Source organism: Pan troglodytes, chromosome 8 (assembly GCF_028858775.2).
Source record: "Pan troglodytes isolate AG18354 chromosome 8, NHGRI_mPanTro3-v2.0_pri, whole genome shotgun sequence".
Classification (NCBI taxonomy): Eukaryota; Metazoa; Chordata; class Mammalia; order Primates; family Hominidae; genus Pan; species Pan troglodytes.
Window position 1 is genome coordinate 104,443,958 of NC_072406.2, and position 17,501 is coordinate 104,461,458.

At 41.8% G+C, this 17,501-nt stretch overlaps 1 protein-coding gene and 1 pseudogene across 19 annotated transcripts in view; one reads left to right on the forward strand and one right to left on the reverse strand.

Annotated features, from left to right (window-relative positions):
• CPEB3 (cytoplasmic polyadenylation element binding protein 3) overlaps window positions 1–17,501 on the reverse strand; it is a 242,765-nt gene that overhangs the window by 154,161 nt on the left and 71,103 nt on the right. The gene's annotated exons all lie outside the window — the stretch shown is intronic.
• Window positions 12,746–13,334, forward strand: LOC450606 (NHP2 ribonucleoprotein pseudogene; annotated as a pseudogene).

A 17,501-nucleotide genomic window follows, 5' to 3' on the forward strand; every position in this document is an offset into this window, starting at 1 on the left:
TTTTTTTAGAGGTGTAGCTGGGATTACAGGAGCCTGCCACCATGCCTGGCTAATTTTTGTATTTTTAGTACAGACGAGGTTTCACCATGTTGGCCAGGCTGGTCTTGAACTCCTGAACTCAGGTGATTCACCCAAAGTGCTTGGCCTCCCAAAGTGCTGGGATTGCAGACATGAGCCACCACGTCCTCAATTTTTTGAGCTGAAGGAAGGCAAAGTCTTGACTTCAGCTGCTCCACTGACTGCGGCTTGACTTCAGCTGCTCCATTCAGGAGCCAATGAAGGAACCCAGGAATTAAACCTAAACCAGACAGTAGTAAAACTCCCAAGGTAACCCTACTGCCAGTCAAATAACTAATGCCATCTATCATCACAACATGCACCTTTTACATTTCTAAAGATGTCTTTAATATTTCTCCAGGAACCTATAAGCAATTATTAACCATATTACCCACAAACAGCATCTTCGCCTGTCTCCCACTGCTTCTGATGAGTTGTTTTTTTAATCCCATGGATTCCTGTCTTACAGTGATATACTGTGTTCTTCAGAGGCCCAGCTGACCCCATTTATGACCAGGGCACATTTTAAGAATGACATGCTACAGCATCTCCCTAGAAGCATCACTGGGCCGTAAAAGACACCTATAAGCTGTTCATTTCAATTGCTGTTTGACTTGGGTGGTTGGGTAAGGAGATATACAGCAGAATTCGCAGATTCACCAGAATCTGACAGGGGCCGCGACGTGAACGCTTCTGCTGTGGCCCCCTGTTATCCCCTTGATCCTTGAATTTAGGAACTATGCAGCAGCTTTTATGCAAATCATCCTATAGCAATAAAAGTAATAAAACAACAGCTGTGTCAATTTGGGCTAGCAGCTTTCTAGGGCTCCTCCTCCTTTCAGAAACCAACAGATGATGCCCTGCCCAGTGTACACACAGATTAAGAGCTACGGACTATAGCTCTTCATTGTCACTCCCTGGCCATCACTGGAAAGGTCACCAATGTACATGTTCGTATATTTTAAAACAGGGAACCTGGTAAGTACCAAAGAAATTCACTCCAAGTTCATGGTCGGGGACCAGAGAAATAGAAGCTCATTATCTTAGTTTCCAAACCCCTCTCTTCTAGTGGAAGGAAAATGGTAAAACAAAAACAAAAAACCCCTTGAATCTCATTTATTGTACAACTCTAATTCCAGATAAAAAGAGACTTAAATTAAAATGAGACAAATAATAAAATTGGATTAAATAACCAAAATAAACATAATAGAATATTGTATTCAAAAGCCAAAACTATCTTAACCACTTTTTTTTTTTTTTTTTTTTTTGAGACAGAGTCTCGATCTGTCACCCAGGCTGGAGTAAAGTGGTACAATAATGACTCACTGCAAACTGTGCCTCTGAGGTTCAAGCAATTCTTTGCCTCAGCCTCCCGAGTAGCTGGGATTACAGGTACCTGACACGACGTCCAGCGAATTTTTGTATTTTTAGTAGAGATGGGGTTTCACCATCTTGGCCAAGCTGGTCTTGAACTCCTGACCTCAGGATCCACCCACCTTGGCCTCCCAAAGTGCTGGGATTACAGGTGCAGCTGTCTTAACCACTTTTAAAGCTTTATCATTTTTTAATTTGAACAGGCTTACGCCCAAACTGCTTTCATGCTAAACCTATCCCTGACAAAGTAATGCTGGTTTATTTTTCAAAAGCAGCCAATCTGCCTCTGGGGAGAGGAAAATGGATGTGTATACTGTTTTTCATAACAAGCCTCGTAGAACTGATTAAGTCATAGCTACCATATAATAGATAATTAATATGTGCCAGACCCTGTGCTGATGAGTATCTCATTGGATTACCTCATTTAATTTTTATAACTGTCCTATGAAGTAGATATTACAATATCTTTTTTTACAGATGAGGAAACTAAATATTAAATTCAGTCCTTTTTTTTTTTTTTTTTTTTTGAGACGGAGTCTCACTCTGTCACCCAGGCTGGAGTGCAGTGGCGTGATCTTGGCTTACTGCAACCTCTGCCTCCCAGGTTCAAGCAATTCTCCTGCCTCAGCCTCCTGAGTAGCTGGGATTATGGGTGCGCGCCATGATGCCCGGCTAATTTTTGTATTTTTAGTAGAGACAAGATTTCACCACATTGGCCAGGCTGGTCTCGAACTCCTGACTCAAGTGATCTTCCCACCTCAGCCTCCCAAAGTGCTAGGATTACAGGTGTGAGCCACTGCGCCCAGCCTAAATTCAGTTAATACAAATCAAGTATCCTTGAAGAAGGCCAACTACACACAAATTATGTGTTATGTAAGCATTCCAGGGAGAAAAGAACCTAAGTCTTTAACCTAATCTTCCATTTAAATGTTACCCCATTTAAGAGGTGAACATGTTAATAAAGCATCTAAAATGGAAAGCATCCACATTTATTAAAATATTTGGTATTTAGAAGGTTAAAAAATTTTACTTTAAAATAAAGCCAGTACCATTCTAATAATGATACTTTAGGGTACTTTAAATGTCATAAAGTAAAGTCCAGTAAATACTTTTTTTTTTTTTTGGAGACAGAGTTTCGCTGGTCCAAGTTGGAGTGCAATGGCGCAATCTCGGCTCACCATAACCTCCACCTCCCAGGTTCAAGAGATTCTCCTGCCTCAGCCTCCCAAGTAGCTGGGATTACAGGCACGCGCCACCACGCCCGGCTAATTTTTTGTATTTTTAGCAGAAACGGGATTTCGGCATGTTGGTCAGGCTGGTCTCGAACTCCCAACCTCTGGTGATCCACCCTCCTCAGCCTCCCAAAGTGCTGGGACTACAGGCATGAGCCACGACACCCGGCCTCAGAAAGTCTTAATATATTCTGGTGATAGTTGGGTCCAGAAAAAGTAATCTCTATGTACTCTTTTTCCCTTTCTTTTTGAGACAGGGTCTCACTTTGTCACTCAGGCTGGAGTACATCTGTAGCCTCCAGCTCCTGGGTTCAAGCGATCCTCCTACCACATCCTCTCAAATACTAGGACTTAAGGCACATGCCAACACACCTGGCTATTTTCTTTTTTTAATTCTTAAACTTGTATTTATGTTTATATATTTATTTATGTTCATATCTTATTTTTTAGGCAATAAATGTTTCTATGAAACTTGGGGAATATAATTAATTTTTGCATATTGAGTCCATTTAATAACCTTCAGATAGCTATACTTAAAGGTCATACTTTAATTACTTTCCTAGGCAAATTATTCAAGTTTTTCACTTAAGTAAACTGTTTCCCCAAAATATGGAAACAAACTGAAGTAAAACAGATTTTTTGAGTCCTTTAATAGGTCTGGGAGAGGTATTTAAAATTATAGACTAAAAAAGTGCTTTGGAATTATTCATGCTTTTGCTTTCCTTTGTTATTGTGGAATTCAGCTTAATGAATAAGAAACAATATGAGAAGGTACATTTCTTTTTTCCTTTTTTTTTGTTTTGAGACAGGGTCTCACTCTGTCACCCAGGCTGGTGTACAGTGGCACGATCTTGGCTAATAGTCTGGACCTTCCAGGCTCAAGTGATCCTCCTACCTCAGCCTCCTGAGTAGCTGGGACCACAGGCATATGCCACCATGCCCTGCTAATTTTGGTATTTTTTGTAGAGACAGGGTTTTGCCATGTTGCTCAGGCTGGTCTAAATCTCCTGGGCTCAAGCAATCTGCCCCCATCGGCCTCCCAAAGTGCTGGAATTACAGGCATGCACCACCATACCCAGCCCATTTCTCTTTCATGTACATACACACACCACATACTAGGCTGAGTAGAAAGATAAGATAATGGTAAGACAATAGGAGAAATGAGAATTGCTAACTAGGAATAATTCTCAACCTGGAGACAGAAAGACAGAATGGTTTTAAGGCTCTGAATTGCCTGCGCTTTAATTTTGACTCAGACACTTTGTATGTAATATCTTTGTGCCTCAGTTTTCTCATTTGTAAATGGGATAATAATCGTATTTACTTTTATAGGCTTTTGCGAGGAAGAAATGAGATAAAACATGTTAATCTATGTTTAATCACCATGCAGCCAGGCACAGTGGCTCACGCCTGTAATACCAGCACTTTGGGAGGCCGAGGCTGGCAGGTCACGAGGTCGAGAGATCCAGACCACTCTGGCCAACATGGTGAAACTCCGTCTCTACTAAAAATACAAACATTAGCTGGGTATGGTGGCACATGCCTGTAGTCCCAGCTACTCACAAGGCTGAGGCAGGAGAATTGCTTGAACCCAGGAGGCAGAGGTTGAAGTGAGCCGAGATCACACCACTACACTCCAGCCTGAGCGATAGAGTGAGACTCTGTCTCAAAACAAACAACAACAAAAAAACATGTTAAGTGCTTAAAACAGTACTGGGCACATAGCCAATATTGGTCATTAATGTTCTGCTATTATTTACTTCCAAAAATATTTGATAGTCCTGTTGTTGGCTTAACAAGAGGAGAAAGGACCTGGGATATGTTGAAGTAGGATAGGGTATCCTAAGCAAGGCTCAAAAGAATACCTTGGTGAGGTTCTGATGAGCAAAAATATGTGGGGAAAATGCTTTATGAGCTGTGTAAGTATTCTATAAATAAATGGTAATAGGAAGAAATTAGATTATTTTGTAGCCTGAGTATGCTAGAAAGTGAATATTTGCTTGTCTAGCTCAACAGATAATGGTAATATTTCCCTACAAATCCCCCAAGTTGAATACCAGGGTAAAGATTCAAGGCTACACATTTTACAAGTCTTTAAAGTCAGACTCCTTTGTGGTAGAATGCCATTTTGAACTTCTGCATATTCATACACAAATTAACCAGATGCTGTCCTGGAGAAAGGGTTTACCAAGCTACATCCTTAATGTTAATAGTTTTCAAGAATCTGATAAGTATTTATGTAGAAGAAACTTGCTATTTACAAATAAATCTTAGCTATTTGCAGCCCTATAGCCTGTGTGTCCTTTGAGGAATCTCTTCTTGGGTCTTTCCAAATTTTAAGGAAGTTGGGCAATGTGTCTGGCCTCCCTTTTCTGAAAGCCCTTTTTTTTTTCTTTCTTTTTTTTTTTAAGGCAGAGTCTCACTCTGTTGCCCAGGCTGGAGTGCAGTTGGGGGATCTCAGCTCACTGTAACCTCCACCTCCCAGGTTCAAGCCATTCTCATGCCTCAGCCTCCCAAGTAGCTGAGACCACAGGTGCACACCATCATGCCTGGCTAATTTTTTGTATTTTCAGTAGAGCCGGGGTTTCACCATGTTGGCCAGGCTGGTCTCGAACTCCTGACCCCAAATGATTCACCAGCCTCAGCCTCCTAAAGTGCTGAGATTACAGGGCAGGAGCCAATGCCAGCCTGAGAGCTTTTTTTGACTCCTCCTTTGTTTGTCCTCCCATAATTCCTAGCATATGGCTCTGTCATCGCATTTACCTCATTATATAATCATCATCTATTAACTAGATCACTAGCTTCTTGTAGTCAGAGACTATGCCTCACTTAATCTTTTTATCTTTAATTCTTGGCATATTAAAGTTCCCAGTAAACATGTTGAATAAGTGAAGAAAGAGTGAAACAGCCCTGAGCATACTTGGAAAAATTTTGTTAGCACTAACGTTTGACAGTAATAAAGCTGTTATTTAAAAAAAAAATTCTGTGATGTAGACATTTTGGAAATTCTGACTGAACCGTCTTAATTTACTGCATATTAGGCCAGGCACAATGGCTCACGCCTATAATCCCAGCATTCTGGGAGGCCGATGCAGGCAGATCACCTGAGGTCAGGAATTTGAGACCAGCCTGGCCAACATGGTGAAACTCCATCTCTACCAAAAATACAAAAATCAGCTCGGCGTGGTGGCAGATGCCTGTAATCCCACCTACTTGGGAGGCTGAGGCATGAGAATCGCTTGAACCCAGGAGGGAGAGGTTGCAATGAGCCAAGATCGTGCCATTGCACTCCAGCCTGGGCAACAAGAGAGAGAAACTCTGTGTCAAAAAACAAAAAAACAAACAAAAAAGACTTTTTAGAGGCCGAAACAATAAGCAAGAAGACTGGTAGTATGATTATCTTCCTTCAATGAGACTATCAGGTATATACAATATTCCAAATGCAAGGACTCAAAAGTGGAATTTCAGCGGCTCACGCTTGTAATCCCAGCACTTTGGGAGGCAGACAGGCAGATCACAATATGCGGAGTTCAAAACCAGCCTGGCCAACACAGTGAAACCCCATCTCAACTAAAAATACAAAAATTAGCTGGGCGTGGTAGCAGGCGCCTGTAATCCCAGCTACTCAGGAGGCTGAGGCAGGAGAATCACTTGAACCCGAGGCTGCAGTGAGCCAAGCCGAGATCTTGCCACTGCATTCCAGCCTGGGCGACAGAGTTAGGCTCTGTCTCAAAAAAAAAAAAAAAAAAGTGGAATTTCAAGGAACAATTTCAGGAAGGAAAAAGGAGAGAGAAGCCAAGAAGAAATGAAAAGGAAAAAGCAGACAGAACTCACTATTTATATAATTATATACCCAAAATAATCAGTCTTTCATTGGGATGACCTGTAGTAGCCAGAATTATAATGCTCTGCCGCTCTGCAGTTAGATAAAAATAAAAAGATTTAAATCACAGCACACTGTAAGCATTCAAATTTCAATAGAATTGAATAAGTTATTTAATCTCCCTGTGTATGAGTTTCCTCATTTGAGAAATGTGGATAACAATAATGCCTACCTTACCTGGATGCTATAAAGATACAAATGAAGGTGGTCATCAACTATGGTATGGAAGCAGAAGGGACCTCAATTCTGTCTTCATGAAGGAGTAATAATGAACCAAAGTAAAATCAGGCATGATTTACAGGCAGCAAACTATGAAACTGTGAAAAAGGAAAGTGGCAAATATATTCCATTCAACTAAGTGGAACTGAATGTGTATAAAAAATTAATAGCAATTATTTTGAAATAATGCAGGATAGGAAAGTTGCTGGAAACCAAAAGAAAGGAAGAAAAATATAAACATACACGCACACATACACACTTTAAGGGGTAATACATAAACTATTGAACAATCTGTAGTCTCTTGGAAAAACTGAGGGTATAATTCAATTCCAATGAATATATGATGACTTTAACAACTACTCTTCATTTGAATAATGTTATAATTGTGTTGATAACATCTATACTAAATAAAAACAATTTCATTTAAAGCTATAAATATGGCCAGGCGTGGTGGCTCATGCCTGTAATCCCAGCACTTTGGGAGGCCAAGGCGGGCGGATTACTTGAGGTCAGGAGTTCGAGACCAGCCTGGCCAAGATGATGAAACCCAGTCTGTATAAAAATACAAAAATTAGCCAGGCGTGGTGGCACGTGCCTGTAATCCCACTACTCAGGAGGCTGAGGCAGGAGAATCACTTGAGCCTGGTACATATACAAATACAGGCAGAGGTTGCAGTGAGCTGAGATCACATCACTGCACTCCAGCCTGGGCAACAGAGTGAGACTCCATCTCAAAAATAAATCAATAAATAAAAGCTATAAACATGAAAGCTCAAAGAAAATACCATGAAATATCTTATAAGTGAGAATATATGTAAAATGCTTTTGTCAGCTATAAAGAAAGCACCACATAAAATAAAAACAGTGGTGGAACAATATAAGCATTCAGCCACTTTTAGACAATTTTTGTTTAGAAAATTTGATGAAACAATACCTACTGGAAGTGAAGGCTTAGTCTGGTAGATAATTTATCAAGTATCCAAGAAAACTCTTACATTGTCTTTGTAAATTATAGATTATATCTCTGTATATGTGTATTAATAATGGCATGCTAATGGAAGATCACAGATTTATGCATGAAAGTGAGAAATGAAACAGAAACCACATAGAAACAGAAACTATGACTCAGAACAGATAAACTGTGCCAAATCATGACACGGAACACAAACTATCTAAGCTCAAATTGTTTTAAACAACAGCTCATTCAAACATATATCATAAATTTTTTTTTTTTTTTTGAGACAGAGTCTCGCTCTGTTGCCCAGGCTGGCGTGCAGTGGCGCGATCTTGGCTCACTGCAACCTCTGCCTCTCAGGTTCAAGCAATTCTCCTGCCTCAGCCTCCCAAGTAGCTGGGATTACAGGAGCCCGCCACCACACCAGGTTAATTTTTTTGTGTGTATTTTTAGTAGAGACCGGGTTTCACTATGTTGGCTAGGCTGGTTTTGAACTCCTGACCTCAAGTGATCCGCCCACCTCAGCCTCCCAAAGTGCTAGAATTATGGGCATGAGCCACTGCGCCCAGCTCAAACATATATGTTCTAAGATAATATATCTTTTTCTTTTTTTGAGACGGAGTTTCACTTTGTTGCCCAGGCTGGAGTGCAGTGGTGCCATCTCGACTCACTGCAACCTCCACCTCCAGGGTTCAAGCAATTCTCCTGCCTCAGCCTTCCAAGAAGCTGGGATTACAGGCACCCGCCACCACTCCCGGTTAATTTTTTATTTTTATTTTTTGTACTTTTAGTAGAGACAGGGTTTCACTATGTTGGCCAGGCTGGTTTTGAACTCCTGACCTCAAGTGATGTGCTCACCTTGGCCTCCCAAAGTGCCAGGATTATAGGCAGGAGCCACCGTGCCCAGCTCCAACATATATGTTTTAAGACAATAAATCCTTTTTTTTTTTTTTTGAGATGGAGTTTCACTCTTGTTGCCCAGGCAACAAGACAGTGATACAACAAGACAGTGTACAACAAGACAGTTGTACAGTGGTGCAACTTCGGCTCACTGCAACCTCCACTTCCCAGGTTCAACCAATTCTCCTGCCTCAGCCTCCCAAGTAGCTGGGATTACAGGCACTCACCACTGCCCAGCTAATTTTTGTGTTTTTAATAGAGATGGGGTTTCACCATGTTGGCCAGGCTGGTCTCAAACTCCTGACCTCAGGTGATCCACTCACCTCGGTCTCCCAAAGTGCTGGGATTACAGGTGTGAGCCACTTTGCCCAGCCTAAAACAATATATCTTCATTGTCCAATATGGTAGCCACTAACCACATGTGGCTATTGAGCACTTGAAATGTCGCTAGAATAAACTGAGATGTGCTGTATTTGTAAAGTACCCACTGGATTTCAAAGACTTAGTACAAAAAAAAGTAAAACATCTCATTAATAATTTTTGTATTGATCATGTGTTGAAATAACATTTCACATATAGAGGTTAAATAAAATATATTAGTAAAATTAATTTCAGCCAAGCATGGTGGCTCACACCTATAATCCCAGCACTTTGGGAGGCCAAGGTGAGATGATCACTTAAAGCCAGAAGTTCCAGACCAGCCTGGGCAACATAGCAAGACCCCATCTCTACAAAAAATAAATAAAATTTAAAAAATTTCACGTGTTTCTTTTTACTTTTCAAATGTGCCACTAGAAAATTTAAAATGATCTATGTAGCTTGCAGTCTATTTCTTTGGACAGCACTGCTATAGACAGAGTTCATGGTAACTCTGCTTAAATTCCTGCATTCCAAAGTTTCAGCAACTAGGCCAGTTTATACATTTTACCAATCCCCACCCAAATCTTGTTTACTTCTGCCCTAAAACCACATTATGAGTAACCCCAGGCCCCAAAACCTTATTAAGTACCCTAACTTCTCCCATCCTAAGACACTCCTTCTTCTAAGATACTCCTGAGGCTCTGTCAAGGTAGTGCTTGCTCAGCAAGTTTAGGAAACTCAGTTTCATATAATTAACAGATTTCCCTAGTGGTGTTTACATGGGGCTTTAACAAAAGTCAGTGAATAAGAATTGTAAAGTGAAATAAGTTGTGTTGGAGATTCATTAAGTTTAACAAACAGAAACAATGATGATCGGTTTGAAAAGGGTAATTTATAAATAAGTTGTTCTGTCTAATGATTTAAATTACCAAAATTAAAATCCATACTTGTAGCAATCTACCTTATTTCGGTTCCTGGAATGGTAGAGTAGAAGAACATAAGATTAATGTAGAAACAACAGGCATAATATATCAATTTCATTGAAGCTGGAATCTTAAGAACAGGCTATAAACATGTCCTAAATTTTTAGACTTTGTAGAACCTTACTATTTTTATGATTTGACACTTAACTCCTGACTGGGTCTTTAAAGCAGATTTTAAATGAAACACAAAACAAACATGGCCATCTCCACTACTTTTTCCAACAGTCTCAGGACTCAGTAGAACACTATGTTAAAACCCAACAACTAGGGTAAATCTCCTAGTCTAGAGCTAATTATAATATGGCAAATTAGTTGAAGTCCACCAAATCTCCCCAGCACAAAGTGAATTATACCCTGCCATTTTGACTGCAATTCATGGTCACATTTAAACTCCAGAATTACAGAAATATAAGCCATACTTCTAAAAAGCCAAATTTATCCCCAAAATCACCAAACAGAAAACCATACATATGACTCAACTTTCAACTTTTTACCATTGCACACATATTAATCTCAAGTAACACACAACCATTTTCATTTTCCACCAAATAGTCACCCATCCCACCTGCTATGGACTGAATGTCCCCCAAAATTCATGACTTGAACTTAATCTCCATTGTGGTGATATTAAGAGGTGGGGGGCCTTTTGGGAAGTGATTAAGTCATGAGGGCTCCACCCTCATGCATGGATTAGTGCCTTATAAAAGGGTTAGAGGGAACCAGCTTAGACCCTTTTTGACTTTCCATCCCTCTGTCATGTGAAGACTCAGCATGCTCTTTGGAGAATGCACCAACAAGGCACTATCTTGGAAGCAGAGAGGAGCCCTCACCAGACATCAAACCCACTGGCAACTTTGATCTTGGACTTCCCAGCCTCCAGAACTGTGAGGAAATAAATTTCTGTTCTTTGTAATTACCCAAACTGTGGTATTTTTGTTACAGCAACACAAATGAACTAAGATACCACTCAATTTTTTTTTTTTTAAGATGAAGTCTCGCTCTGTCCCGCAGGCTGGAGTGCAGTGGCGTGATCTCAACTCACTGTAACCTCCGCCTCCCAGGTTCAAGCAATTCTCCTGCCTCAGCCCACCAAGTAGCTGGGATTACAGGCATGCGCCATGACATCTGGCTAATTTTTTTTGTATTTTTACTAGAGATGAGGTTTCACCATATTGGCCAGGCTGGTCTCAAACTCCTGACCTCACGTGATCTGCCCGCCTCGGCCTCTCAAAGTGCTGGGATTACATGCATGAGCCACTATGCCTGGCTCAAATTTATTTTAACAATTTTTTTTTCAACTTTCCCAGCATTCCTAACATCAGTAAAAGTTTTTTGTTATTTCTTTTTTTTGAGACAGAGTCTCACTCTGTCACCCAGCTGGAGTGCAGTGGTGCAATCTTGGCTCACTGCAGCCTCTGCTTCCTGGGTTCAAGTGATTCGCATGCCTCAGCCTCCCAAGTAGCTGGAATTACAGGCATATGCCACCACATCTGGCTAATTTTTGTATTTTTAGTGGAGGCGGGGTTTTGCCATGTTGGGCAGGCTAGTCTCAAACTCCTGACCTCAAGTGATCCACCCACCTTGGCCACCCAAAGTGCTGGCATCACGGACGTGAGCCACAGTGCCAAGCCAAGATTTTTTTTTTTTTTTTTTGAGACGGAGTCTCACTCTGTTGCCCGGGCTAGAGTGCAGTAGTGCAATCTCAGCTCACTGCAACTTCCACCTCCTGGGTTCAATCGATTCTCCTGCCTCTGCCTCCTAAGTAGCTGGGATTACAGGCACCCACCACTACACCCAGCTAATTTTTTGCATTTTTAGTAGAGATGGGGTTTCACCATGTTGGCCAGGCTGGTCTTGAACTCCTGATCTCCTGATCCGCCCACCACAGCCTCCCAAAGTGCTGGGATTACAGGCATGAGTCACTGCACCTGGCTTTTTTCTTTAGATGGAGTCTCACTCTGTCACCAGGCTGCAGTGCAGTGGTGTGATCTCGACTCACTGCAACCTCCACCTCCCGGGTTCAAGCGATTCTTCTGCCTCTGCCTCCTGAGTAGCTGGGATTACAGGCGCCCACCACTACGCCCAGCTAATTATCTGTATTTTTAGTAGAGATGGGGTTTCACTGTGTTGGCCAGGCTGGTCTCAAACTCCTGACCTCATGATCTGTCTGCCTCAGTCTCCCAAAGTGCTGGAATTACAGGCATGAGCCATGGCGCCTGGCTTTTTTTTTTTTTTTTTTTTTTTTTTTGAGAACAAGTCTCACTCTGTCACCAGGCTGGAGTGCAGTGGCACGATCTCGGCTCACTGCAACCTCCACCTCCCAGGTTCAAGCGATTCTCTTGCCTCAGCCTCCCGAGTAGGCTGGAACTGCAGGTGCGTGCCACCACATGCAGCTAATTTTTGTATTTTTAGCAGAGACAGGGTTTCACCATGTTGGCCAGGATGGTCTCCATTTCCTGACCTCATGATCCACCTGCCTCGGCCTCCCAAAGTGTTGGGATTACAGGCCTGAGCCACCGCGCCCAGCTCATTTTTTTTTTTTTTAATAAGCAAAGATATCAGATACTCTCTAAATCGTATGAAACCTGAACTAGAATATCAGAATTAAAATCATTTAAAAATATATATATTTTGATGGCTGGGTGCAGTGGCTCACACCTGTAATCCCAGCACTTTGGGAGGCCGAGGAGGACGGATCACAAGGTCAAGAGATCAAGATCATACTGGCCAACATAGTGAAACCCCATCCCTACTAAAAACAAAATTTGGCTGGGCAGCCTCCCTGGGACTAGGTTTCAGCGGCCGCTGCGATGACCAAAATAAAGGTAGATCCCGAAGGGCCCGAGGCTCAGGCGGAGGTGTGTTCCGGGGAGCGCACCTACCAGGAGCTGCTGGTCAACCAGAACCCCATCGCGCAGCTCCTGGCTTCTCACCGCCCCAAGCGGAAGCTCTACAAATGCATCAAGAAAGCGGTGAAGCAGAAGCAGATTCGGCGCGGGGTGAAAGAGGTTCAGAAATTTGTCAACAAAGGAGAAAAAGGGATCATGGTTTTGGCAGGAGACACACTGCCCATTGAGGTATACTGCCATCTCCCACTTAGGTGTGAGGACCGAAATCTGCCCTATGTCTATATCCCCTCTAAGACGGACCTGGGTGCAGCCGCAGGCTCCAAGCGCCCCACCTGTGTGATAATGGTCAAGCCCCACGAGGAGTACCAGGAGGCTTACGACGAGTGCCTGGAGGAGGTGCAGTCCCTGCCCCTACCCCTATGAGGGGCTCCGGTAGCACCTGGGCACCTGCCGCTGGAAGCTACTGGGCTGACGACAGGACGACTGGCTGTCCTCCTGCCCACCCACACTGACGGCATCTTCCCAGTTCCCCAAGGCACGCCTTCTTACCAGGCAGCTCTAACAGCCCTTTCATGAAGGTAACGCTAGTCTTCTGTCCATCAGTGCCATTTCCTGTAGAACTAAAGGCTGTTCCAAGAATGTAGGGTGGAGAAAGTAAATGCTAAGACTAAAAAAAAAAAAAAAAAAAAATTGGCTGGGCATAGTGGCATGCGCCTGTAGTCCAAGCTATTCGGGAGGCTGAGGCAAGAGAATCACTTGAACCTGGGAGGCGGAGGTTGCGGTCAGCCAAGATCATGCCACTGCACTCCAGCCTGGCGACACAGCAAGACTCTGCCTCAAAAAAAAAAAAAAAAAAATTATATATATATATATATATACACACACACACACACACACATATATATGCACAGAATAAAATTCCCAACTTGAGAGCCATGCACTAATGATATAAACCACTATGGTGGCATCTAAATTTAACATATTTAATTGATTTATCAATATGATGATTCACAATAAATTCTGCAACTTTGACTCCCAGCATGCTTTTCAAGTCTCTACCATCAATGAGTACTCAAGAAATCAAATTAAATTCATATTAACAAGCTGGGCGTGGTGGCTCATGCCTGTAATCCCAACACTTTGGGAGGCCAAGGTGGGTGGATCACCTGAGGTCGGGAGTTCGAGACCAGCATGACCAACATGGAGGAACCCCATCTCTACTAAAAATACAAAAATTAGCTGGGCGTGGTGGCGCATGCCTGTAATCCCAGCTACTCAGGAGGCTGAGGCAGGAGAATCACTTGAACCTGGGAGGCACAGGTTGCGGTGAGCCGAGATCGTGCCATTGCACTCCAGCCTGGGCAACAAGCGCAAAACTGCGCCTCAAAAAAATAATAAAAAAAAAAAATTCATTTTAACAACAAATGATTATAAATGACCACTGACAAAACAGTATTTCAAAATCAAAGAGGTCGGGCCTGTAATTCCAGGACTTTGTGAAACTGAGGCAGTAAAACAGCTTGAGCCCAGGAGTTCAAGACCAGCCTGGCCAACATGGCAAAACCCCGTTTCTACAAAAAATACAAAAAATTATCTGGGCATGATGGTCCACACCTGTAGTCCTAGCTACACAGGAGGCTGAGGTGGGAGGATCGCCTGATCCCAAGAAGTCAAGGCTTCAGTGAGCTGTGATTACACATCAGTACGCTGCAGCCTGGGTAAAAGAGTGAGACCCTATCTCAAAAAACAACAAGGCCGGGCACAGTGGCTCACACCTGTAATCCCAGCACTTTGGGAGGCTGAGGTGGGCAGATCACGAGGTCAGGAGTTTGAGACCAGCCTGACCAACATGGTGAAACCTCGTCTCTACTAAAAATATAAAAATTAGCCCAGAGTGGCGGCACACACCTGTAATCCCAGCTACTTGGGAAGCTAAGGCAGGAGAATCGCTTGAACCTGGGAGGTGGAGGTTGCAGTGAGCTGAGATCGCGCCACTGCACTCCAGCCTGGGCTACAGAGCAAGACTCCATCTCAAAACAAACAAACAAACAAACAAACACCAAAAACAAAATCAAAGAGAAATTTTGACTTTTAGATCACTGATACGACTTTGCCATTACATGGCCAATTGAAAATGTCTCCTACTCAATCTTACAGGATGCATGGATATATGTGCATATGTGTATGCCTAGGTATATAAAAAATTGAGACATGGGTCTGTGTTTTAATGAAAACCATTACAAGCATAGATCCTGTTCTCCAGCCTACCCACAAGTGAACTACCCACAGTAGGCCAACATAAACTGTCAAACAAAGACCTTTTGTGAAACCTATAGAGTAAGAACAATAGAGATTGTCATAGGGTGCTCTATAGCATGAAGAGATGCTCTCATTCACTCCAGGTCCTGACCTCACAGCAGTTCCACTTCCCCACCTTTTCTTTTTTTTTTTTTTCTTTTCAGACAGGGTCTCAATCTGCCACCCAGGCTGGAGCGCAGTGGTATGATCACAGCTCGCTGCAGCCTCGACTTCCTAAGGCTCAGGTGAACATAGACCTATAGTGCATAACTTTTCTATATATCTTTTTACAATACTGACTACTGTAAAAAGCCATCAGTCCAGATTATTAATAATATGTGCAATGCAAATTATGTTGAACACATTTTCTTTGATGGTTTAGAACAAACATGAAGTGTCTTCGGGGCATCATGAATATTATGATCATGCCCCAAGAGATTAAAAGATTCGGTTTTGAACTTGCTTATGACACCCCTAGAAGAAAATTCTTAATATAAATTCCTAATATCAGCTTGCTTGCCTATGGCTTGCTTGAATAAAACTGGAATATAAAATGGGCAATTGCTTAACTTCTTGGACTGTATAAAATGGCTGCCCTTTTAAATATTTAATTATTGTAACAAAAGCTGAAGCATCCTTTTACCCAGCTTTGTCCTCTTTGCTGAAATCTTCACTGTCTTTCAGTGTCCTTTGATGTCTCAGTATTCAATACATTCTCTATTATTTATGTCCCACTAACAGAATATGTCACTTCAACCCCCTTGTATGCTTCAACCTTCCATTATACCTCACAATGTGAAGGAATAAATTCACTATCAAGAGATTTTTCTGCCTTTAATCCTAACCACAGGCCTTGAATTTTTGACCTTAAGCTATAATTTCCTAAAAATTGTTTTCTACTTTTCACATATAACGAATCTCAGCCTAACGCAGAATATCAGATATCCCGTTACATTTTAAAATGAAAACCTTGTGTTATACCTGCATGATTCACCTACCTTAAAATAGCTACTCTGGAATAACATTTCATATTCTAGATCACACCAGAGTTAATAGGTAAAATGAATCATCTACACTGGCAAATAAGCAGAAAACAGGCAGTAAGCTCTAAAATGTTAACTAAATAATTTTATTACCTTCTGATGAACTCATATCTTTGAAATGTTGAGAAATTCTAGATCAAAATATGATAAAAGTCAATCTCCAGGCCGGGCATGGTGGCTCACGCCTGTAATCCCAACACTTTGGGAGGCTGAAGTGGGCAGATCACCTGAGGTCAGGAGTTCGATACCAGCCTGGCCAATGTGGCAAAACCCCATCTCTGCTAAAAATACAAAAATTAGCCAAGTGTGGTGGCGCATGCCTGTCGTCCCAGCTACTCCGGAGGCTGAGCCAGAAATGTTTGAACCCAGGAGGTGGAGGTTGCAGTGAGCGGAGATTGGGCCACTGCACTCCAGACTGGGCAATAAAGATTCCGTCTCAAAAAAAAAAAAAAAAATCAATCTCCCACCCAGCCCCAAATCTTCTAAAATGTTAAATTTGTAATGCGTATGAAAGTAAAATTTAAAACTTTCCATTCACTAAAAGTCTTAGTTTGTAACCACCTGAAGTATTAGCACAATTAGTCTGTCTTTGTTCTGTCTAAAATTAACACAAAGTTTAATTTGGCAAATATTCAAAATAATGTTTCATCAGCATTGTAAAATCATTGAAATTATTTAGATTGTGTTTCTGCAGCATAAGAGCCAACGATTTTTAACTAGATTCAACTATTTTGATAATGCCATTCCATAGATGGCATTAATAGTAAAGCCTTCCCCACCCCACCCCCATCCCACCCAGATAACTTTTTTCCTTTTAAATGAGCACTATGGCAATGAAGTACCTGGTAAACCTACACCTTAAACTGCCATGTTAAAAAAAAAAAAAAAACCTTCTTCCAAAACAAGTAAACAAGACAGGATCCTTTTGTTTTCATTTACATATACATAGACCATCATGCTGAAAAAGAGTTTAGAGCTGACAAAAGTCTAGTCAGTTGTTCTTACCAGGCCTTGATGTTAAACATCTTAAACAAATTGCATTCCGAAATGCTCTTTTGTTAAACTGGCTGTTTACCAATAGAAACAAAGTAACAGATGATGGTTAGGTTTCCATTCTAGCCTGTAAGTAGTAGATAATTGGTTACAAAGCTAAACAAAGACACAAAAAACCGTACATAATCTACAAGTCTAGCATGCTTCTCTGAGTTGAAGGTCTACCAGTGAGACCCAGGAACTAGGGCTCTCACAGATGCCCCTCTGCTCCATAAATCACCAACTCCTACTACTTTCCCCAGCTCTACTTTCCACTCCTTCCATTAGGTTACAATAGTAGGAACAGACCTTAGGT